General features: G+C 47.2%; 2 long non-coding RNA genes across 3 annotated transcripts in view; one reads left to right on the top strand and one right to left on the bottom strand.

Moving 5' to 3' along the window:
* The window catches only part of LOC142494600 (uncharacterized), a 6453-nt gene extending 5921 nt beyond the window's left edge, over positions 1 to 532 (top strand). Inside the window, exon 3 of the long non-coding RNA XR_012801555.1 lies at positions 129 to 532. This is a non-coding gene — a long non-coding RNA (uncharacterized LOC142494600). The remainder of the gene's footprint in view (positions 1 to 128) is intronic.
* Positions 1 to 23854, bottom strand: part of LOC142494599 (uncharacterized) — a 26504-nt gene extending 2650 nt beyond the window's left edge. Inside the window, exons 1-3 of one of the 2 annotated variants that reach the window (XR_012801554.1) lie at positions 23457 to 23854; positions 21462 to 21614; positions 2697 to 2873 (exon numbers count right to left, since the gene is read on the bottom strand). This is a non-coding gene — a long non-coding RNA (uncharacterized LOC142494599). The remainder of the gene's footprint in view (positions 1 to 2696; positions 2874 to 21461; positions 21615 to 23456) is intronic. The other variant, XR_012801553.1, reaches the window with a different exon arrangement.

Raw genomic sequence — 23854 nt, 5'->3', positions numbered from 1 at the left:
CCATCCAGATACGCGGTGTATTGTCTTTCATAGACAAGCTGTGCTTCCTTTATTGTTGCATAAAGAGCAAAGTGTTGAACCTTCCTCTACAGTATGTTGATACAGTTTAATTGTTCAATTTATTGCAGCTCCAGCAGCTGGCAGAATTCCGTTGGCGACAGTGAGAACAGATACATTCCATTCCCAACCGTGGATCACCATTCAGGAAAAATAATGGCTTATAAAACACTGTCATAATAAAAACTAAATGTCAATACAATAGATACTGTAGCTGTAGTCATTTGCTTCCTTAAAGATACCAACAGAAGCTGTGGAGTTTGTTACCGGCCTCTCTGGTAGTGAAAGGGTAAAATCTTATATGGGTTTTTGTTCAAATAAATCAGTTCTGTAGTATTAGATTAGTGACGTTTTTTAATATATATATTCAACTCTTGATGCCATTTTTAATTAGTTTTAAGGCATCCTTTGATTTCTATAGCAGGTTATAGCCCATCTCCCAAACAGTGCGTGATCTTTGCAACACTTTCCTGTTTGTGATAATTTGTTGCCAATGTTGTCAGCAGTGAGCTGTAAACTGTAACAATATATCCTCTTACCTTAGTAGTAGGAGGATACATTGTAGCTGCTGAGTCACACTGACTGAAGAATTGATTGAAACTGAAAGGCGGCCATTATGTTAGGCACACAATCAAGATTTGAACAGATTAATAAACAGGAGCCCCAAACGATGGCCAGCTTATGTAAGAATGTAGAATTGTACATTGTCACATGCTTTACATATACAAATAAGAACAAAAAAAGGGGGGAAATAGTATTGTTGCTTTAAAGGGATATTTCCGATATGTGGTGTGAAATTTTACAGCCTCTCTCCTTTAAAAATGATCAACCGTATAATGATGTCGAGTATTGCTGTATGCCTCTCAGCCCCTTCTTATAATAATAAAAAATAACTTAAGGATGGCGTCCCACATTGCAGCGATTTGCTTGATTGGTTGAATCCTGGTAACATGAGGCTCTGAGCAAATACAGTGTATGAAAGTAATAGTTTTTTTCAACCATGTCTTGAAAAAGTTGGCAAATATGATAAAATGCTAATTTGTGAGAATGTTGTTAAACGGCCATAATGTTTTTTTTATACCTACATAGTAAAAGCTTTTTGACTATTAGAATTGTGCAGTTGTAATTAATGTCACTATACACCGCAGTATTATCGTTTTTGTTACCCAGTGAGTAATGTTTTCTTTACAGCCCTGAAAGCAAAAGTTTATGGGGGATTCCACTGGTTCGGTGACATGCTGTGGACGGCCGCCACGAGGTTCCATTGAAGAGGTTCCATTGGACTGTGCACATCTACGTGGCCCAGGGTGGTCCCACTGCCTACAAAAGCACTCTGTGAGTTTTACTGTTTTTAATACTACAGGCAGTCCTCTCTTATAAACAAAAAAAGAACAGGGCGCACAACGCACATAGTGAAGCACAATTAAAAAAGTTAGTTTTACTAAAGGAAAATAAGTTCTGCGTACATCAGAGTAGATAAAATCAGACAATGGATTAGTGGGGTTACCACACAGGGGGACAGCTGGAATCGTCACTCTTCACCCGATGTAGAGGGGGAAACAGGAGACCAACGATCATCAGACCAGACAGGAGGGCCCTCTGGATCCGTGGAGTATACTCGCTCCGTTTCTGGATGATGGGATGGTATGTCCACATGTGGACACTCCTCTGGGCACTGCACTAGAGGAGAAGCCAGTGACGTCATCAGCGGGCGCCCTACGAGGCGAAGCGGCGTGCTTTCGACGTTTGGCAGCGGTGATACTGACGGAGGCTGCTGTACTCGGTTACGGGACTTGTGTGTGGGACTTCCTACTGTGGACATACCATCCCATCATCCAGAAACGGAGCGAGTATACTCCACGGATCCAGAGGGCCCTCCTGTCTGGTCTGATGATCGTTGGTCTCCTGTTTCCCCCTCTACATCGGGTGAAGTGTGATGATTCCAGCTGTCCCCCTGTGTGGTAACCCCACTAATCCATTGCCTGATTTTATCTACTCTGATGTACGCAGAACTTATTTTCCTTTAGTAAAACTAACTTTTTTAATTGTGCTTCACTATCTGCCTTGTGCGCCCTGTTCTTTTTTCGTTTCTCCAGTTCTAGGGGTGTCGAGCCACCCCCCAAGAAAGGCTGCAGATGCATTACTAGTGTACTCACACTTACAAGGTCGACAATATTGTTTATTCCACGTTGTATTCACTTTGTGTGTCCTACCACGCATTAGCTGCGCACTTTCACTTTTTTGTATAGTCCTCTGTTATCCAGCGGAACCCAGTCTGTAAGTAGCGTTGGATAGTGAAACCGTTGTAAAGTGAGTCCCATGTTAATCTGTGACGGTGAGCGTTGGATAACGCATTCAGGCGTCGGAGGACTACCTGTATGTTTATATAAACCTATCTGCACTATCCTCGGCGTCCTCTCCTCTATTTTTTGGGAGCTTTCTGTCTACCCTGCTGCTGATGATCTACAGTACAAACCTGAGTTGGTTCCTCATAATAACCGAGAGGCCCATACTACTCGCCCTAAGTGTGAGTAAGATTACTGTGATATATAGTATCGGGATTATATATATATATATATATTTACTCTATTGCACTATTGTGTGTTTTTTCTTTCTTTTATTTTTTAACGTACACCTACCTGGATGCGATTGAACTTTTGCTTTAATCACACTTGTGGATTTGGACTGATTCCATCTCAGAAGCGGCGGCCAACGCAGGGCAGTAATCATTTTATTTATTATTTTTTCAACTTCATTATGTATTAACTACAGTATTTGCGGTCGAATCCCTGTTCTTATCTTCTTTACAGACCTGCCTGCGGATTTAGGGCAATCATTTAGTTCTTGATTTAAACAGGACAATAGGGTTATGAGCCGTTACCACAATACATTTTCCATGAGATAGACAGAGTACTTGTTACTGGATCCTTACCCTCTCCTGCCAGAGCTGTTACAGTTACTTTGGTAAGTAAACTTTTCACCTCTCTACCTTTTCACCCCTGAGCATTTTTTTCCCCCTCACTATCTCTGAATTTATTGTACTTAAGATAAACCTTTCTCAGGATGAGGTCTGACAGCCACTCACCTTATTCATAGGATTGCCAGGTGTTCCGTATTGAACCGGACTGTTCTGTACTTGGACTCTGTCCAGTAAAAAACGAGAGGTAATACTGGACATGTATGTGTCCGGTATTACCTCTCTGGACATAGTGACCTAACCGGCTTGGTGGCCGCGGGATTTCCCAGAGCAGGGAGAGAGCAGGGCTGTTGATTGGTGGCTGTGCAGCTTCCTCCATCCTGATTGGGTGCAGCTGGGTAATGCAGCCAATCAGTAGGAGGTTTCAAGAGGCTGGGGCCAAGGAGAGGAGGAAACAGCATGAAGCAGAGACAGGTGAGAGGAGTGTATGTATGTGTGTGTCTCGAGCGCGTCCCACTTTTCACCATTGTGTCCAGTATTTTTGGACCCTACTTATTCACTACGCAGCGAAGATACTTCCCAGTGCTGGAGAAGATTTAAATCCCATTCATAAGAATGGAGATGACCTATTCTGTTCTGCGAAGCAGCTCCACAGTATATCGTAGAGGGGGATTATTATTATTATTGTTTATTTGTAAAGTGCCAACATATTCCGCAGCACGGTACAATGGGGTACAGAGATTTGATCATTACATAAACAGGGGTACGTACAAATACAAGTGAGTACACACATGCACAAACAGATACAGGGATGGAATGAGGACCCTGCTCGTGAGAGATTACAATATAGAGGGAATGAGGGACAATGTTGAAACAAAAGGTAAAGTTTCTGCTCGTTGTAGGAAGGTTGGAGTATGGTCCAGCAAGATAGCAGATCCTATGAAGGTTTGTGGGTGGGATGTTATGGGGTGGTACATAGCGTGGAGATTGGTCCAGCAAGACAGCAGATCCTACTAAAGTTTGAGGGTGGGATGTTATGGGGTGGTACATAGCGTGGAGATCGGTCCAGCAAGACAGCAGATCCTATGAAGGTTTGTGGGTGGGATGTTATGGGGTGGTACATAGCGTGGAGATCAGTCCAGCAAGACAGCAGATCCTACTAAAGTTTGAGGGTGGAATGTTATGGGGTGGTACATAGCGTGGAGATCAGTCCAGCAAGACAGAAGATCCTATTAAGGTTTGTGGGTGGGATGTTATGGGGTGGTTCATAGCTGGAGATTGGTCCAGCCGCACAACTGGTCCCAATGAAGTTGGATAGGGGGGGTTGGATGTTAGAGGTATACCAGATGAGGTGAGTTTTCAGGGAGTTTTAAATGTCTGAAAGCTGGGGAGAGTCTGATGGTGTGTGCTAGGGAAATCCAGAGGAGGGAGGCAGGGCTGAGTTGATGGCGGTGCCATCAGTGCTGTCACACCTAGCCCCGCGCTTACAGACGCCCCTCGCTCTTCCCCACAACATTTAAACTGATTGCCAGGGGAGAGCGCAGGGCCTCTGTAAGCTTCAGCATCCAATCCTGCTCATCCCCGTCGCCTTCTCATTGTGATGATGCATCGCCATGACATCATATGATGCCGCAACGTCACATGGCAATGCAATCGCCATGACGCTGCAACGTCACACAACGTGACATCACATGACGTCACGACAATGCAACGTAGCTGGAGGAGATGCCGGAGATGAGGCACAGGAGGAGATGCCGAAGTAGGTAAGAGGCCCCGTGCTTTCCCCCGGCATCGAGCCCCAGCAAACTCCCAGCATACCCTGGAGGGGGAAACACAGGAGAAGTCTTGTGAGAGGAGCAAAGGCGGATGTCGTGGGCAGAACGTGGGGGGGGGGGGAAGGCATTTTTGGGAATATATTTGGGGATTAGGAATGAGATGGAAAGGGGGGGGGGAGAGTTGTTGAGAGATTTATAAGCCAGAACTAGGGTTTAAACTTTAATTCTAGAAGATATTGGCAGCCAGTGTAGGGACTTGCGTAGTGAAGAAGCAGAAGTGTAATGGTGAATGAGGTAGATGAGTCTGGCGGCAGCATTTTGGAACGATTGGAGACAAAGGGTAGGGTGCAGTAGTCAAGGCGGGACACGATGAGTGAATTAGGATTTTAGTTGCATCATTATGGGTTACTTCTATACACCGAAGAACCCGTTTACGACGGTTTTGGACAAAAATCCCCATTGAACTCAATGAGGATATTCATTCAGAATGGCCGCTTTGGTCTCTATAGCATAAAGCCCTTAGTATTGCCACCTGCTCCAAAATGCTAGGACAGGGCAGATATTTTCAACATGGGGACTGAAACTGAGGCTTTACAAAGTACACAGTTACATAGTTAGATAGTAGATGAGGTTGAAAAAGATATATGCCCATCAAGTTCAATCTATGCTAAATCTAGACGACAGATACTTTATCCTATATTAGTATTTACAGTATATTGATCTAGAAGAAGGTAAACAAAAAAAACAGTGAAATATCATCCAATGATGTCTCATAAAGGGAAAAATAAATTCTTTCCTGACTTCAAATATTGGCAATCAGATTTCTCCCTGGATCAATATCCTTCCGATGTTAACTTATTAGGAATATCCCTGTATACATTTCCTTTCTAAAAAGATGTCCAACCTTTTTTTGAAGATATCTATTGTATCTGCCATCCCAGTCTCCATGGGTAATGAATGCCACATTGCAACTGCCCTTACTGTAAAGAACCCTTTCCTTTGTGCAGTGTACCTGCGTCTACCGGTTTTCCATGCTGCTGCACTGCGCACTCGCTTTCTCGTTGCAACAAAGGACCAACCAGAATCACAACTCAGGAGGGTGCCGTGCAGGAACGAGAACATTTGTTGGGACCAGGGCAAATATAAAATCAGGGGTCTATCAAGGGTGTCTTAGGTGTGTATGTGTACCTTTATATCATCTGTGAAATGTTGGAGGGTATGGTGTATATGTAGGTTGGTTATAATGGCAGTTCAAGCTAGTTCAGGTTTTTACATAGCTATTTTATTTATTTTTAATGGAGTGGAAGACACCAAAGCAATTTTACTGTAAAATTAACCCCTCGGTTCAGAGGTGCCCTCCTGTTCATCGGCCATATTTATCCAGCAGGACCATCTGATGATTACGATGTTCCCTACATGTCACAAGGGCCTGTACTCTCAGGAAACATCATATTCATTGTGCCCATCAGCGGGTGTTTCACTTCTGTTTGCGTTATGGGGGGGGGGAGGGCCGCCCCCATGTCATCACTATCCTCAGTGCCGTCAGTCTTCCGACATCGAAAGGGTTAATGTTTGAATTCTGCTTCTTAACGGAACAATTTATTTGCCTCCAGTTTAGCCCTGGGATTATCCCATGATTTGGGGAGGGTAAGAAGATATTATTATTGTTATGTGACGCACATATTTTACTTGTGTAGAAGTTTAATTATTTTGTAGCATGGAGAAAACACAACATCGATATTTTCAGCGTCAGACGTTTCCATGATAGAGACATTTTGACAATATGCTGTATAATCCCTGATCCTGCCACCCTCCTCCACTCCCATCTTTATCATTTGTCTGGATAAGAAAGGAACTTTGTAACAGTTTCACGTCATTTCACTGGGGCCTATTCTCGTAGTTCCGAAGTTTTCGTTTCCAAACCGCACGGTTTAGCATGTTCAGAAGTAGCAGAATAAATGCTCTATTCTCTACTGCAAACCGCATCTTCTAAGCCACAACTATAAAAAGTGACAAGCCGCCCGGTTTAACAACCAACCCGCCCGGACTGTACGCGCTTTAGAAGCGGAATGACCTGAGGTGCTGCTAACGCCATCCCCAGTCGGACTTATGGGTATTGCTCTCTTAGCCAAACCCATATTTCTGGCTCTGGGTGTAACTCGCGGTACCAATCTCGCCGACCTTGAGGGGGTGTGGAGAATGGGAGTTTTTAGAAGTGGTTTGTATAACGGAGCTACGACAATAGAAGTTGTTATAATAAAAAAAAAATGTTTGTTGGAGGCTTTTTTGACACACCGATCGGATTGGCAGTGCCGGAGTACGTATGTATGTGTGTATATATGTGTGTATATCTTTATTTATATAGTATGTGTGTATATCTTTATTTATATAGCGCCATTAATGTGCATAGCGCTTGACAGCAGTAATACACGTGACAATCATATATATAGCAAATAATACAAAGAAAAAGTGCTTCAGAAATAAAAGTAACATTTAGGAAAAGGAGTCCCTGCTCCGAAGAGCTTACAATCTACTAATTGGTAGTTAGGAAGAACGTAGAGAGACAGTAAAAGGGCGTTCTGGTAAGTGCGTCTGCAAGGGGCCAAGGTTTATGTATAAGGGGTAAAGTACCAGCCACGGAGCTACTCATATGCTTCGTTAAGCAGGTGTGTTTTTACGTGGAAGAAAGAAAAATAGTTGCGCCAATCGTAATTAAGATGAAATGTAAAGTTCAGTCCCACATAAAAGATGGAGTCCTGCTGCCAGAGTTTCTTAGAGGTGATTCACCAACCTCTATAGTTAACAGTCATAAAAGAAAAGGATTCCCCGGCGCGTGGTTCCACTTTAATTCCGGGACACATGAAAACAAAAAAGGAAAAACCACAATCAGAAGTATTTAAAATACAATCAAAAACCTTGATTGAACTTGATAGGAAATACACTTACATGAAATAATGTCTCTTCAATAGGGATAGGGGAGACTTCCTGGTGATACAAACAGCCAGCAGTTTAAGGCATTGAGAAGGATGCATTCAGAATCCACAAACCGTCCTCCAGAATCCCTGGTTGTCAGTGTGGATCCTGCTCCAGCAGTCAGAGTAGTTCTTTGCAGGGATATACCAGCATTGGTTGATTACCGGGTGCTTGTGCACAGACCAGGTCTCTCCCGCCGCTGTTCTCCTTGCTGCAGCTTCAGTGCTGCCTCCAAACTGGATGAAGCTGCAATTTCCTCAATACGGTGGCCTGTGATGCCCAAAATTTGTCAGACCGGTTTCGCCCTTGGCTTGGTCAGTGACAATAATCCACATGGGTGGGTCTTAAAGGTGGACAGAGAGGGCGCTAGTTTGATATTGAGGGGAAGGGCATTCCAGAGGTGCGGGCAGTCAGAGAGAAAGGTTTAAGACGGGAGAGGGCCTTAGATACAAAGGGGGCAGAGAGAAGGCATCCTTGAGCGGAACGCAAGAGTCGGGATGGTGCATAGCGAGAAATTAGGGCTGAGCTGTAAGGAGGGGCAGAAGAGTGTAAAGCTTTAAAAGTGAGGAGAAGAATGGAGTGTGAGATGCGGGATTTGATAGGAAGCCAGGAGATGGATTTTAGCAGGGGAGACGCGGAGACAGATTTAGGAAAGAGTAGAGTGAGTCTGGCAGCAGCGTTTAGGAAAGATTGTAGGGGAGACAGGTGAGAGGCAGGAAGGCTGGACAGCAGGAGGTTACAGTAGTCGAGACAAGAGAGAATTAAGGCCTGTGTCAGAGTTACAGCAGTGGAGCAACAGAGGATAGGGCATATATTTGTAATATTGCGGAGGAAAAAAGCGACAGGTTTTAGATACGTTTTGAATGTGAGAGGAGAATGTGAGAGAGAAGTTGAGTGTGATCCCTAGGCAGCGTGCTTGTGCTACTGGGTGTATGACAGTACTTCCAACAGTAATGTGGAAGGAGGTAGTAGGGCCAGGTTTAGGATGAGATATGAGGAGCTCTGTATTTGCCATTTTAAGTTTAAGTTGGCCGAGGGCCATCCAGGATGATATAGCAGAGAGACATTCAGAAACTTTGGTCTGTGCAACAGGTATAAAGTCAGTGATTGAAAAGTAAATTTGTGTGTCGTTAGCATAGAGGGGATATTTGAACCCAAGAGATGTGATTAGGTCACCTAGAGAGAGTGTGTAAATAAAAAAGAGAAGAGGTCCCAATACAGAGCCCTTGGGTACCCCCACATAGAGATTGATAGAGGAGGAGGAGGTGTTAGCAAAAGAGACACTGATAGTACGATGGGAGAGGTAAAAGAGATCCTTTCCTTCCTGGGGGAACTCGGCCCGAAGTGAGCTCAGAGAAACTCTCCTCTGTAAATGCCACTGTCAAGAACAGGACATCCCCGCTTCAGCATGGTCTGTCATCCTTTCCTTCTTCCCTCTGGGTTTCAAACCGAGGCAGTCCCACCAGGCTCCGCAACCAGCATCCACCAGGCCTGGGGGTCTGTGCCAGCTTCACTTGCTGGGGAGCACTTCTCTGTCCCCCTATCTGGGACAGCAATCTCTCACTCTGTGACTCAGCATTGCAGCTCTCTGTGTTTGCCTTAAACACTTCCTTGTTCACTCAAGGAGTCCATTCTGATTAATTAGGCAGCAGCTGCATTAGCCATTCCAGGGAGGATTAACTCTCTGTGAGCTGGAAAAGTACACTTACTGTACTGTTCCAGCACCTAGGGAAACCTGATGGTATCACAATATATATATCTCAAACGGCAAATAAATATGTTTATGTTATTTATATCAAGAAAGTTTATGGAGAAGCAGTGACACTGCCCAGACCAGGCTCCCAGCAGGCAAGAGACAAAGGCTGAATTGTGAGTGAAGGTTTCATAAGATGGATTGTATTTCACATGATATTTTTTGGCATCAAAAAGGGAAGGTTCGTGTGAATGGAACAAGTGGGAATCAATTAACTTTATCTTCTACAATAAATTTGTAGGTAAATAAAGGCAAAGTTCTCATGGGTACTTTTTTCTTTAATTTTGATCCCAACACATGGCAAAGCAAGAGGCTCATGAGCTAACATTAACAATTCAAACGATAGTTTGCCAAATGTTTGTTTAATCGTTTAAAAGACGTGTTTAGCAGCTTTGTACATTTCGATACACAAATCTAACTCTGAAAATCCCAATAGCCAATATCTCTGTATATTACCAACATAATTCCTTTCGTTAGGTGCTTCCTAGGGGTTCATTGGGAGGAAGGAATAGGTCATTATTACAATAATAATAATAAATAAAAAAATAAAGCGTTCGCAGCACTCAAACTAAAAAGAAGATATCAAGACAAAAAGGTATGGTCAGAAAAAACGGTATTTAGTGAAAGAATAAGAAATCTTTATATAACAGGACTAGTGCCAAAAAAACCCCAATATAATACAAATAAAATCGAAATAATAGACAAAGTAAAAAATAAGATAATAATACTTATCCACAAACACGATGATGGGGAATACACTGCAAGGAGGAGCCAAATAAATGGATATGGGGGAGGGGGGAGCGGGGGAGACTGTGGACACCTGGAAACAATGGGAAAAACAAAAAAAAGAGGAGAGCGACAAAATAAGGGTAACAAAAGTAATTGAATAAGGGGGGCAATGTTTCGGGGGTGAACCCCGACTTCAGGCCCATTCCCACAGGACAAGCGCCAGTGGTACTTCCCTAAAGCTCCTCACACAAAAAGCTCCCAAAATATACTTAGGGTTAATGAAAGATGACTTGGTGATGATATAAAAGCGCAAACTGATCATTCAACTTACAAGTGCAATACAAAACCAACTTAGTGCAGCCTACAATAACGGTCACTAGTACCATGCAAACAGTTAATAACACCACAGTGAAGGCGCAAAAACTGTTGTGTTATTAATGAAAGACCAAGCGTTTTCCAACAAGCTCCAAGATGGTAATCCCGATATGCAGTCGTCCAACAGGAAGTTGATCAGCAGAAGAGTAACACGCCTGTTCGAATGTTGCAGTGATATGGTCTGCATAGGCTCAGGTTATTACCTCTGTGATGCAGGGGAGTTTAACCTCCTGGAAGTATTGGGCAGCACCTTCTCTGGTAAGAATCTTGGGAAGCAAGGGGTCCCCAGAGCTGAAATGAACGTGGTTTGGCTCTGTAGACACCCTGCTTCGTACACATGTTTAAGAAACGTGAGGTGTCTGGGTGGAAGTGCTCCTTTAATTTAGACAATGTCACTGATTTTTAAGAATCTGTGTTTCCAAATATAGTCCAACAAAGTGAATAAGAAAGGTAACACTATCCTGAAAACATGTTCTGTTTAGGTGAGCAAGGATTAGAAGGAGCACACAAAAGACTGAGGTAGAGTGAAACGTTTTTTTAGGTGTTTGGTCTGAGGAAAGGGCATTGAGCCCTTAAACGTTGCCTTGTTCACTGGCTCTGATGAACTGAATTCTAATAGAAGTTATTGGACTCTACCTCAGTCTTTTGTGTGCTCCTTCTAATCCTTGCTTACCATTAGTTCATGGGTCCAGCTTTGAGACGCCTGGATCAGCAGAAGGTGAGCACCAAAAGGGAATACTTATTCACTCAGTTTTATTAACAGTGGTGTGCCACCTATCCCTACCCTTCCATTAGTTTATTCATGTTCTCTTTAGATTAGATTTTTAAAAGAAGACAGATGACACCCAAAGGAGCTAAATAAAAGTAGATCTAAATAATACCATTGAGATACCCTTAACTCCTAAAAGAGCCAGGGTACAAGTGCGGAAAATATTCAGTCTCATTCACAATTTTGGGAAGATACGACATTGGCAATCCACGGAATCTTCTGGACAATTGTAACGTTTCCCCAAACTTTGTGCAAAATGGACCTTAATTTCGTTAGTTTCATTTGAATGCAAATAGGGCACTTGCAATGGTCAACAGTGTTAGAATGATGATCCAGGCCGATCCTTCTTTACCTCCTACACTACCACGCCTGCTAACAGACTTGCGGGAAATGATCCGGGACGGAAGGCCTCCTTGGGTTTTTTGGGGGTTTTTTTTGAGGAAGAATCCCTTGTGTCCTACTTATTATTGTATTGTGCATTGTAGAGATATTAGGAATTGTTACATTAACACATTTTCACATCAATTTATTAAGCAATACACACAGCAACAAAAAGGTTTGTGCATTTTGTTTTCTTTATCAGACATTCCCCAGCATTTTAAAAATCCCATCAATAATGTAAGGGGGGTGGGGGATGAGGGGGGGAAACACCCCAATTCACAAAAGTTGTTGCAAAAACCGCTGGATTTCAAGTGTTTTATAGGACACTAGCTGAGAGCCCCGGCGTTGCCCGGGATGTTTGTGGTGTGGGTGTGGCATTTGGGTGGGGAGTGGTCCACGCGGCCCATGTGCGGTGGTAGTGCTGCTGTGGCTGTACTGATGGTGATTGTATTGGTGTGCTGATTTGGGAGGGTTTGGTGCTGATGTGGGTGTGCCGATGGGGGAGGTGCAAAGGTGGCGATGTGTGGGTGCTGATGGTGTTGATGGGGGCTGGGAATGGTGGGGAGCCGAGAATGCCAGTGTGCTGGGGGGGCATGGGATACCGGTGTGCTGATGTGGTGGTGCTGGGGTGTGTGTGTGTATACATGTTTGTGTGTATACATTGTATGTGTGTATACACGTGTGTGTGTATGTGTATACACGTGTGTGTGTATACACGTGTGTGTGTGTATACACGTATGTGTATGTATACACGTATGTGTGTGTATACACGTATGTGTGTGTATACACATGTGTGTATACACGTGTGTGTGTATACACGTGTGTGTGTGTGTATACACGTGTGTGTGTATACATTGTGTGTATGTATATATTGTGTGTGTGTATACGTGTGTGTGTGTGTATACACATGTGTGTATACACGTGTATACATGTTTGTGTGTGTGTATACATGTTTGTGTGTATACATTGTATGTGTGTGTGTGTGTGTGTACATTTGTGTGTGTGTACACATGTGTGTGTATACACATGTGTGTGTGTATACGTGTGTGTGTGTATACATGTGTGTGTGTGTATACATGTGTATGTGTATACATGTGTGTGTATATACATGTGTGTGTATACACATGTGTGTGTGTACACATGTGTGTGTGTACACATGTGTTGTATACACATGTGTTGTATACACATGTGTGTGTGTATACACATGTGTGTGTGTATACACATGTGTGTGTGTATACACATGTGTGTGTGTGTATACATGTGTGTGTGTATACATGTGTGTGTGTGTATACATGTGTGTGTGTATACATGTGTGTGTATACATGTGTGTGTGTGTATACATTATGTGTATGTATACCTGTGTGTATACGTGTGTGAGTGTATACGTGTGTGTGTGTGTGTGTACATGTGTGTGTGTGTATGTCTCTGTGTGTGTGTGTATGTCTCCATGTGTGTGTGTGTATGTCTCCATGTGTGTGTGTACGTGTACATGTGTGTGAGTATACGTGTACATGTGTGTGTGTGTACGTGTCTACGTGTACATGTGTGTGTGTGTGTGTACGTGTACATGTGTGTGTGTGTGTGTACGTGTCTACGTGTACATGTGTGTGTGTGTCTACGTGTACAAGTGTGTGTGTCTACGTGTACGTGCGTGTGTGTACATGTGTGTGTACGTGTGTGTGTGTGTGTGTGTCTACGTGTGTGTGTGTCTAAGTGTGTGTGTTTGTGTATACGTGTGTGTGTTTGTGTCTACGTGTGTGTGTTTGTGTATACGTGTGTGTGTGTGTATACGTGTGTGTGTATACACATGTGTGTGTGTACACGTGTGTGTGTGTACACATGTGTGTGTGTGTGTACACATGTGTGTGTATACACATGTGTGTGTGTGTATACATGTGTGTGTGTGTATACACGTGTGTGTGTGTGTATACATGTGTGTGTGTATACATGTGTGTGTGTGTATACATGTGTGTGTGTGTATACATTATGTGTATGTATACCTGTGTGTATACGTGTGTGAGTGTATACGTGTGTGTGTATGTGTACATGTGTGTGTGTGTGTATGTCTCCATGTGTGTGTGTGTATGTCTCCATGTGTGTGTGTGTATGTCTCCATGTGTGTGTGTACGTGTACATGTGTGTGAGTATACGTGTACATGTGTGTGTGTGTGTACGTGTCTACGTGTACATGTGTGTGTGTGTACGTGTCTACGTGTACATGTGTGTGTGTGTCTACGTGTACATGTGTGTGTGTCTACGTGTACGTGTGTGTGTGTCTACGTGTACGTGTGTGTGTGTCTACGTGCGTGTGTGTACGTGTGTGTGTGTGTGTACGTGTGTGTGTACGTGTGTGTCTACGTGTGTGTCTACGTGTGTGTGTGTCTACGTGTGTGTGTTTGTGTATACGTGTGTGTGTTTGTGTCTACGTGTGTGTGTTTGTGTATACGTGTGTGTGTGTGTGTGTATACGTGTGTGTGTGTCTACGTCTGTGTGTGTGTGTGTGTGTGTCTACGTGTGTGTGTGTGTGTGTCTGTGTCCCTGTGTGTCCTTTGGCCCGTGACTCCGCCTCAGGGAAGGGGGGGGGGTGGGGGGGGAGGTGGTGGGAAGGGGGGGGAGGTGGTGGGAAGGAGGGGGGTGGGGGGGAAGGGGAGGGGGGGGAGGGAAGGGGGGGGGTGGGGGGGAGGTGGTGGGAAGGGGGGGGAGGTGGTGGGGAGTTGGTAAGGGGGGTGGGGGAGGTGGGAAGGGGGGTGGAGGTGGTGAGGAGGTGGTGGGAGGTTGTAAGGGGGGAGTGAAGGGAAGGTGAAGGTGGGGGTGGAGGGGAGGTGGAGGGGAGGTGAAGGGGGGGGGGTGGAGGGGAGGTGAAGGGTGGGGGTGGAGGGGAGGTGAAGGGGGGGGTGGAGGGGAGGTGAAGGGGGGGGTGGAGGGGAGGTGAAGGGGGGGGGGGTGGAGGGGAGGTGAAGGGGGGGGTGGAGGGGAGGTGAAGGGGGGGTGGAGGGGAGGTGGGGGGGAGGTGGAGGGGAGGTGGGGGGGGTGAAGGGGAGTTGGGGGGTGAAGGGGAGGTGGGGGGGGTGAAGGGGAGGTGGGGGGGGTGAAGGGGAGGTGGGGGGGGGTGAAGGGGAGGTGGGGGGGGTGAAGGGGAGGTGGGGGGGGTGAAGGGGAGGTGGGGGGGGTGAAGGGGAGGTGGGGGGGGTGGAGGGGAGGTGAAGGGGGGTGGAGGGGAGGTGAAGGGGGGGTGGAGGGAGGTGGAAGGGAAGGGAAGTGGAGTGAGGGGAGGTGAGGGGTGGGTGAGGGGAGGTGAGGTGAAGGGGGGTGAGGGGAGGTGAAGGGGGGTGAGGGGAGGTGAAGGCCGCTCCCTCACCCGTCCGGCCGCTCACTCACCCATCCGGCAGCTCCCTCACCCGTCCGGCCGCTCCCACGTGTATCTGAGGCGGGAGGCAGCTTGTTGTGGCCGCTCCCCCGCTGTGTCCCGGGCGCTCGCTCGCTCCGCTGACTGTAGCGGCGCCGGGGGGGGGGGGGGTGGAGGGGAGGTGATTTGAAGGGGGGTGAGGGGTGGGTGAAGGCCGCTCACTCACCCGTCCGGCCGCTCCCACGTGGATCTGAGGCGGGAGGCAGCTTGTTGTGGCCGCTCCCCCGCTGTGTCCCGGGCACTCGCTCCTCCGCTGACTGTAGCGGCGCCGGGGGGGGGGGGGTGAAGGGGAGGTGATTTGAAGGGGGGTGAGGGGAGGTGAAGGCCGCTCACTCACCCGTCCGGCCGCTCCCACGTGTATCTGAGGCGGGAGGCAGCGTGTTGTGGCCGCTCCCCCGCTGTGTCCCGGGCACTCGCTCCTCCGCTGACTGTAGCGGCGCCGGGGGAGGGGGGGGGGGGGTTGAAAGCGCGGGAGACACGGGGAGAGGAGGAGGTGCGCGCGGGTTTGGAGGCTGATTTCGTGGAGAAAGAGGCGGAGTCTCCGGCGGGTATGTGAGCCCCCCCCCCCGGGTTATACATGCTGCTAATGTACACCCCCCCCTACTGTGTGTGTGTGTGTCCCTGTGTGTGTGTCCCTGTGTGTGTGTGTGTGTGTGTGTGTGTGTGTGTGTGTGTGTGTGTGTGTGTGTGTGTGTGTGTGTGTGTGTGTGTGTGTCCCTGTGTGTGTGTTTGTGTCCCTGTGTGTCCTTTGGGCCGTCACTCCGCCTCAGGCCAATGAGAGGTGTGCGGGGGCGGCCCAAGGGACCAATGAGATTTCCCCTAGGGACACCGGACATCCAGCAGGCAGGCATGCATGCATGCAGGCAGGCATACAGTGCTTTCACTAATATAGTATAAGATGAATATCCACATTTGACAGTATAAGATGAATATCCACATTTGACAATGTGTGAGTGTGCAAATGTTTCACACATTTTTTTTTGATACTGCAGTAGTTTACTGCATAGCTGAAGAAAACAAATATCTGTGTAGCCCCGGTGCCCTGCGGCTCCCAGAGACCCCCCTCCTTTGTGGCAGTGCGGTCGCGGGTGCCGCCGAAGCCAGCGACGGACCCGCCAGCTGCTTCCAAAGGTGAGGGCCGGAGCAGGGAGCGTTCTGAGCCTCGGGAGGCTCTGCGGCGCACCTGGCTAGCGGGGGCCACCATTGTAAATGCTCGCGCATGCGCAGTTAGTCTCTGCAGCCGGCGGCCCAGGGGGAGCTTTGCGCATGCGCAGACGAGGTGCGCGCGAGGCGGCCAATGGGAGAATAGCTCCCAACAAGACTACAACCCCCAGGATGCACAGGGGCTAGGTCAAGTGGCGTTAGGGAGCCAATAGGGTGGCCGAATCCCCTGCTCAGAGAATTGGATACTTTTCGCGTGCTGGGGACCACGCTAGTCAGTCAGGACCAGGAAGAGCCAGGGGAAGGAGGTGAGTGCAGGGGTCTGTGACCCACTGCATTAGGCCAGCAGCCCCCTAGGCCTCAGTTAGGTCCTGAGACCCTCTCAGCTTGTGGTGCTACAGGGACAGGCCCTGGGTTAGGGACCCTGTCACATTAGTACCAGTGTTAGATAGGGACACAGCGCTCCCCGAGAAGAGGCTTGGGCTCAAGCCTACGCCCCAAAGAGACAAAGACTATCTCCAGGGTGGGATCGCCCCTGGTGGACCCTCGTGCAAGGAAGCACCGGATCACAGACGGGATCACCAAGTGGCAGATCCTTTTCGAAGTTGCTTGCAGGCCCGAGTGCAGGAGCGCTCGGCAGGTACCTTAATAAGTGCACCAACAAATCACCTATCCATATATATTCACATAGTGGCAGCGCTGACCACGGGACAAAGGGGTTAACTGTGGACACGGTGTGGGGTACACGGTGGTGGGTGGAAGGTACACTCCTAGTGGAGTGAAAGACACGTTGGACTGCATTATATGTTGTGGAGTTACCCCCTAGGGGAAGTAGTATTATAAGTACATAGTGGTCACTGATAAGTAAAGTGTGTGATTATTCCTGCATATATATATAAACTGGTTATATACATTCCTGTGTATGTGGTTATTGTATATGCGGGTCCTGTGTAGGCAACCTTCTACATTCCTAGAACCCTACACAGGTGGAGGCGCTGCAAACCAGATCGAGCCGAAGGACTCACCCCAGGTTCCCAACAAGTGGAGGCTCAGGCCTCTTGTGAACCTACAGGTATATGTACCACACCTGGTAACACATAGGTTTCCACCCACACACACTATATCTGTGCTTGGGAAAGAAGGAATACCCGTTACACCTGTATGACTAGTTTGTGCCAGACAGTGAGGTTGTGTGTGTACTTTTCCTAATATTAGCATGTGGACATATGAAGGAACCTGAGAGTAGAAGCAGCGGGACTACAGAATGTATTTTAGGAGTTGGGCATTGCTGCTGCTGTGCACTGACATCATGCTTCTGCCCCTCTGTTGTGCCTCTTCTGAAACAGCACAAACCTGCTTTACGTCTTGTGTCTTACACTGTAGGACGTTGTACAAGTATAAAAAGGTTAAGTGGCACTCCAGTCATTGGTGTAGGTAGACATGGGCGGGCCCCCGGGCAAAATTTGTCTATTGCGTTGGTCTCAATCGACACTTGGCATTGCGCATACGCACGGGCAGCCGGCAAGTGCCGATCAGTCAGACAAATATGGATTGGTCACCCTAGAGAGTGGGCTCCCAAGTGGACAGGCTTCCGGGCTTTAGCTACACCACTGACTGCAGTGGTCTTGTGCTAAATGTGAGAATTTATTGAGAAGCTATCTTTTCTAAATACATTCTCACAATTAGCACAAGACCTCTGGTATGCCGCTTACCTCTCCAAGTACCCTTGTGCACCCTGTGCCAATAACTTGTGACTGGATGTGTGAGCGCTCCTTTCTTTGCATATTGTTACACTGTAGGGCGGACACGTTCTGATCCATTAACATTGCAAGCCAAGGAACAGCATGTTACCAGTGCTATAAGTCATCAGTCCGAGTGGGATGGATGTAAAGTTAAGATCTTTGTCACCGAACTGCCCTCAAGTAGGGCAGGGGTGCTCATCTTCAGTCCTCAAGACCCCTCCCTCCCCCCCCCCCCCAAACAGGTCAGGTTAAGCATATCCCAGCTTCCGCACAGGGGGCTCAATAAGTGGCTGAGTAACCTGTGCTGAAGCAGAGACTGATTAAGCCACCTGTGCTAAAGGAGGGATATCCAGAAAACCTGACCTGCTTGGTGGGAGGACTAGAGTTGAGCACCACTGAGAAGGGTATCCTCCTACGACGCTATTGTACCTACTGATCCAAAAGTGGCCAAGTAGGTGTCATTGCTGCTTGGTGAAGAGCAGATGGCAGAGAATGCACCAAAGATCTCACTAAATTGAAAGAACTCCCAGTTGTGAAGCAGACAAGCTGTCTGACGGTGTCCAACATGAAGACCACATTCCAGAGATGCGCAGACAGATGGAAGGTCCATAGGCTGTAAAAATGTTGTTGTTTTTTTCATTTTATTACACCACAAGACCCAATTTCCGATGTTATGCAGGAAATATAGTCCCTCGATGCCTTTACTGCAGATGCATTTATTTGTTTAGAAATAGTTTATCAGGAAAGATTTTGACGCTTCAAAGCATTATGATAAATAGAGCTGTCATTTGAAAATTGTATTAATTTTCTCTCCCTATTCATTCTCTCTCTCTTTTTTTACAGAGCAGTACAATGGGGGTTGTGAAGGCAATAACAGAAATGCAATAACACTGGTACAGTAGATAATCATTTAATATGACCTATGATATGGTAGATTGCATTAAAGCAGCAGTCCGCCCTGATTGTAACTTCTTGCCCTTCCCAAAGCTGTTTTTGATTTGTCAAAAGCAGATGCTTTATTCAAGAGATAAGCATTATAAATGTGTCCGGGAGATTAAAATGAAGTTCTTCATAGAGTCCATTGCAGTGTATAGGTGTCCATAGTAACCTTAAAAGCTAGACATGGGGGGGAAACCCCCCAAACATTTTGGAACACTAGAAAAACCACAAATATTGGAACACTAGAAAAACCACAAATATTGCAGGACATGCTTGGGGGCGAGATACCATCATTATGTGCCAGATCCTCAGAGCTCCAGTAACTCGAGGCTTATAATGTCCTTATCAAACTCAGTAACGGATGTTATGTTCCCTGTGGTTAAAGCGAATCCACAAAGCTAATTATATGAAATATCCACGGTCCTTAGTGATCTCATTAGCATAGGCTTAACACCATGGGATACGCTTCAAATAACATGGCGTTAACCCCGTCTTACCCAAAGGTGGCATTACTCCCATCAAGACCCTGAATACGGGTTTCATTAAAGTTAGAGGAGACAGGAGAGAAGCGGTCTAGGACCAAATGACCATCGACGCATCGCCGTGACTCACCCCACCGCTGAGACCCGTTTCCGCCACCCGCTTCGCCTCTAAGGTAAGTGCCTAAGTTTAACCCTTAACCTAAAACCCCCTTCCCCATGCCCTTACCCTAAAAACGTCCTACCCTAACCCCTAAAGTTGACCCTACTACCCTAATCTTACTAAACCCCCTAAAACTAACCCCATACCCCAACTTCTAAAATGTACCTTGTCCTGGAAGCGGTCGGGGTTCCAGTGGCAGATCGGCTGCAGTGGAAGGTCCATCTGTGGCCAAACGTCGGCAGTCATTTGGTCGCCGCAGAACAGCACCGACCAAATGTCTCATTTCTATAACTATAACGGAGTTCTATGGATATGAGTTGTTGCATAGACTTAGCACTAATGTACGTTATACGAACACAACAGCCCAAAGAGCATTTACGGCTGAAACCATCACTTAATACTGCGTTAATGACCTATGAAGATATCCGTTAGCACTTAACGAGGCATTAACAATACCTTATTAGGTCAATAACAGTGCATCTTCTGGGGGGGGAGGTGGAACAGGTGGAACCCAACCCAGCAATACTAGGGATCACATCCTTCTCCTCCCCAATAGTGATCCCTTGAGCCTCGAAGGCTGGCAGCACTCCTTTTAAGATTACGGCCAGGCGCCTCGACCGCGCCTCCCTCCCCTTGCTCCATAGGCCACACCCCCTGTGCCGACCCCGAAGGCCCAATACCTCTGGGCCTGCCTGCAGCTGTAACACAGCCTGGCCTCCATAACCCCTTGCCTGCTTTCCCACTCCCCCCAGGCACTGGTCAAGCCCTTCCCATTGGGGATACATGTGCCCTTGATCCAGAGCCTACTGCTTGTGGAGCAGCCACAGGGGCAATAGAAAACCTTTGGGGAGCTGGGGAGACAGAAGCCAACGCCTTCCTCTTACTCTCAGCCATTCTCCGTGCTGCAGCACTCCTGCTTCTTGGGCCATCTGCACTCTCCTACCACTGGACAGCACCCTCCGAGCTGATTGAGCAGCTCCCCTCTACATCCCAACATTTTACAGTTGAACCATCTGGGGAACTCTTCCCATACCTTTTAGGTCTGCCCTCAGCGCTTTTGTAATTCGGATGCGGTGTTGGGGCTTTTATATCCCAGCAGCAGTACTCTCTAGCATACGGTTAAAGATTCTACCTATGGGAATTACTGTACAGGTGAAATTCAGGAAACCCAGCAGCAACCGCATCTGTTTTAGGGTCACTTTTCTAGCTTCCCTGAACTAACATAGGCTAGCGCTTGGCTTCCCAACATAATCTGTGGGCAAGTTTGATTCATTAGTGTCACGCTTGTGCTCTCCACACAAGCGCCAGGGAAAGGGAAGGACCGTTAGCGAGATGGGGAGGCTGCAGGGGATACGAAGGGAGTAAGTTACCACGCAGCTGGGGATCGGCGCACGTAGTCATGTGACCGCGCCGTGCGCATGAGAATGCGCGACACGTCCGAAGGTGCGGTGCCTGGGTCAGAGACTCGAGTGATCCAGCTGCATGTGCGCGCATGCTCTGACAGCAGAGCGGGAGTGCGCGCGTTTTCAGGCACCAACGCGGGGGTTGCTGGAAGCCAACGCTTCAGCACAGGAGTCTGGAACGGGAACCAGGAACTAGAAACATGGACAGGAACATGGGAGGTAGAGTCCAGAGCACAAGGTAACATCCACAAGGGAATTGCTTCTTGGAGGACATCCAGCCTCCTTAAAGGCATAGTGCCAGAAACAGCAAGGTGCAGCGAAACTAAATATAACATAAGGGTTCTTAGTCTAATCCATTGGCCAAGGAATTATAAGCCTGCTACCACGTCAAGGTGAACCCTGCTAAGCAGGTACCTACACTACCCGACGGTAAACTAACCTTAGTAGTATATGAGTGACTGTCCCAGTCTTCCGGAATCCAAAGGAGATGAGTAAAGGTCCCAAGGCGGTCCAGGCAGGAACAGCATACAATGGTAGTACTTGCAGGAACCCAGGCAGGTAGCCACTGAGTGCTATTTAAAGGAAGCAGCAGCTGTAAGCAATGAAAAAGTCAGAGAGAGGCTTACTTCCTGTCAGGAGGAGGAGGGTAGGATTTGCCAGGAAGCAAGATGGCGTCGTTTGCTTCAGAATCCTTAAAGACACAGGATCTTGACTCGCAGCTAGAGGGTGGCGATCAGAAGAAAACAGGTAAGGAAGGAACACGCCGCAGGGGGCGTGTTCCACGCATCGTTACAATTAGGCACTGTGTCAATTTCAAGGCTCAGAAATAATATTTCTACTGGCTCTTCCATTTTGTCTTTAGCTATGGAGACCCCTATCTCTTGGATGAGCCCCTCAGCACATTCAAGTAGCCTCTTGCATAAGGGAGAATTGAGGGGGGGGAGGCCTAGCTAATTAGCAGGAAATCATCTAAGTATTGGATTACTTCGTGTTTTGCCAACTATGCAAAAAGCTGCTGAATGCTTTGAAATATGCGCATGATATGGCGCATCCCATAGTGAGACATTTGTCAATGTAATCAGCCCCCTCGAAATTTGCAACCCGTTAATCTGAAATTGCTTGGGGCCAGGCGTGAGAGACATAGCGCTGATTCTACATCAGTGTTCCATTCCCGTAAGTTTTTATGATACATGTGGGGGCGTATCGACTGGTATTCGCCCCGGCATAGGTCCTGGTTTATGGCACCGTTTACAGAACCACCTTTTGGATAGGAGAAGTGCTGTATGAGCCTGAATTTACCTGATTCTTTTCTGGGAACACAGAGGGGCGGGAGGGGGGGAAATGATCAAGTGTCTGGTGAAGGTGCTTGCCATGCGCCCCAAATGTAACTCCTTGTTGAATTTTCTCACTACGTAAGTTGTAGCTTATTTTAAGTTACGATTAACTTGCTCAGCCTGTTTCTCACATTGTACAGGAAGGATAAAACCCTCTTCCAGAAATGTTGCTTTTTTGCGGACCGGGTAAGCTTGCAACCATGGGATCTGTTTGGGCCCTTGTAAGAGATGTTGTTCCCCGCCAGATAGTAGGCGCCTGGTTGCCTAAAGCAATTTTTTTTTTGCGGATGGTGTCCGCCACACTGATTGCATTCCTCATTGTATTTGCATCCTCCCCCCCCCATGGGCACTACTTATCATTGAATGCCCAGTATTCTCCTTTTTCACTTCTGCACTGTGGTTGACTCCCTGGCTGCCCACCCGCCCAAACCTTTCAGCTGTGGCCAAGCTTAGCCACACTGTAGGTCAATATCGTTGGACCCAAAGTTTGAGATGTTGTTCCCTTGCATTTGACACCTAAATTGCTTGTCTGATTCCTGCGACACTGAACCCTGTATTATGCATGTTATAAACCAACTCCATGTATTTCGTAAGGTTGACCCATTGCGTCTCTAATATACCACTTCCAAATACAAAGAAGCCTGAGTCAGTTATCCATGGTCTTATATCTACTCTCACCTGCTGACCTGCTTTCACCCGTCATCAGTGCTAGCTTTTTATCAGCCAGGCCCTCTTTATACATCTCAAACATGTCGATATATTTCCCTTTCATTATGGCTCACCTGCTTCTACTGGACAGGTGTGTGCAAAGGGAGCTACTTGCACACGCATGTGTCATTACAGCTGCAGGCTGCAATTACCCCCTTGTCCCGTCTCCGCCTGCCTTTTTCTGGATGTCACTGCACGTCTTTGTTGGCTTTTAGTGTTTTTACTGACTGATTAATGGACGTTAATTGATTTCTCATTAACCTAAACATTTGGGGTATCTTCACTGTCTGATATGCTCTCTAACTCAGACTCTGAGCTCTCGCTATCACTCGACCTCTGTGACACGGAATCATACATTGCATTTATATCGCTTATGTCATTTACATGCTCACCTGATACGGCCGGCGGGAGAGCTGGCTGATTGCTCCAACCTCCTGTTCTGCTGTGTTATGTGGGGTCTGGCCGTCGCTGTTGCGTAGCTCTGTGCAGATGTGTTGTTGCTCTGTCAAGGGAGGAAAATGGGACTTGGAGGACTCCTCTTCTGTTTCTGGGTCACGGGATGTCACGTGGTAGCGGTTTGGCGGAGGGGCTGTGGCACTCTTGTGCCGTGGTCCCTCTGGTAACCAAACGGTTCACATAAAGACTTGAAAGCTTGACTCCAAGCAGCACAATGACAAAGACACAATACAGTGTTTTTTAGGCTAGGTCCATGGTGACCGCGCGCTCGCTTCCATGCGCCTGAAGTCACCCGAGTTTAGCGGGAGCGTTTTGTGGCCAGGCTAGACGAGAT

The sequence above is a fragment of the Ascaphus truei genome, chromosome 5 (genome assembly GCF_040206685.1).
Source record: "Ascaphus truei isolate aAscTru1 chromosome 5, aAscTru1.hap1, whole genome shotgun sequence".
NCBI classification, from domain to species: domain Eukaryota; kingdom Metazoa; phylum Chordata; class Amphibia; order Anura; family Ascaphidae; genus Ascaphus; species Ascaphus truei.
Note: the sequence above shows the minus strand (reverse complement) of the source record. Positions and strands in the feature narration are given on the sequence as shown.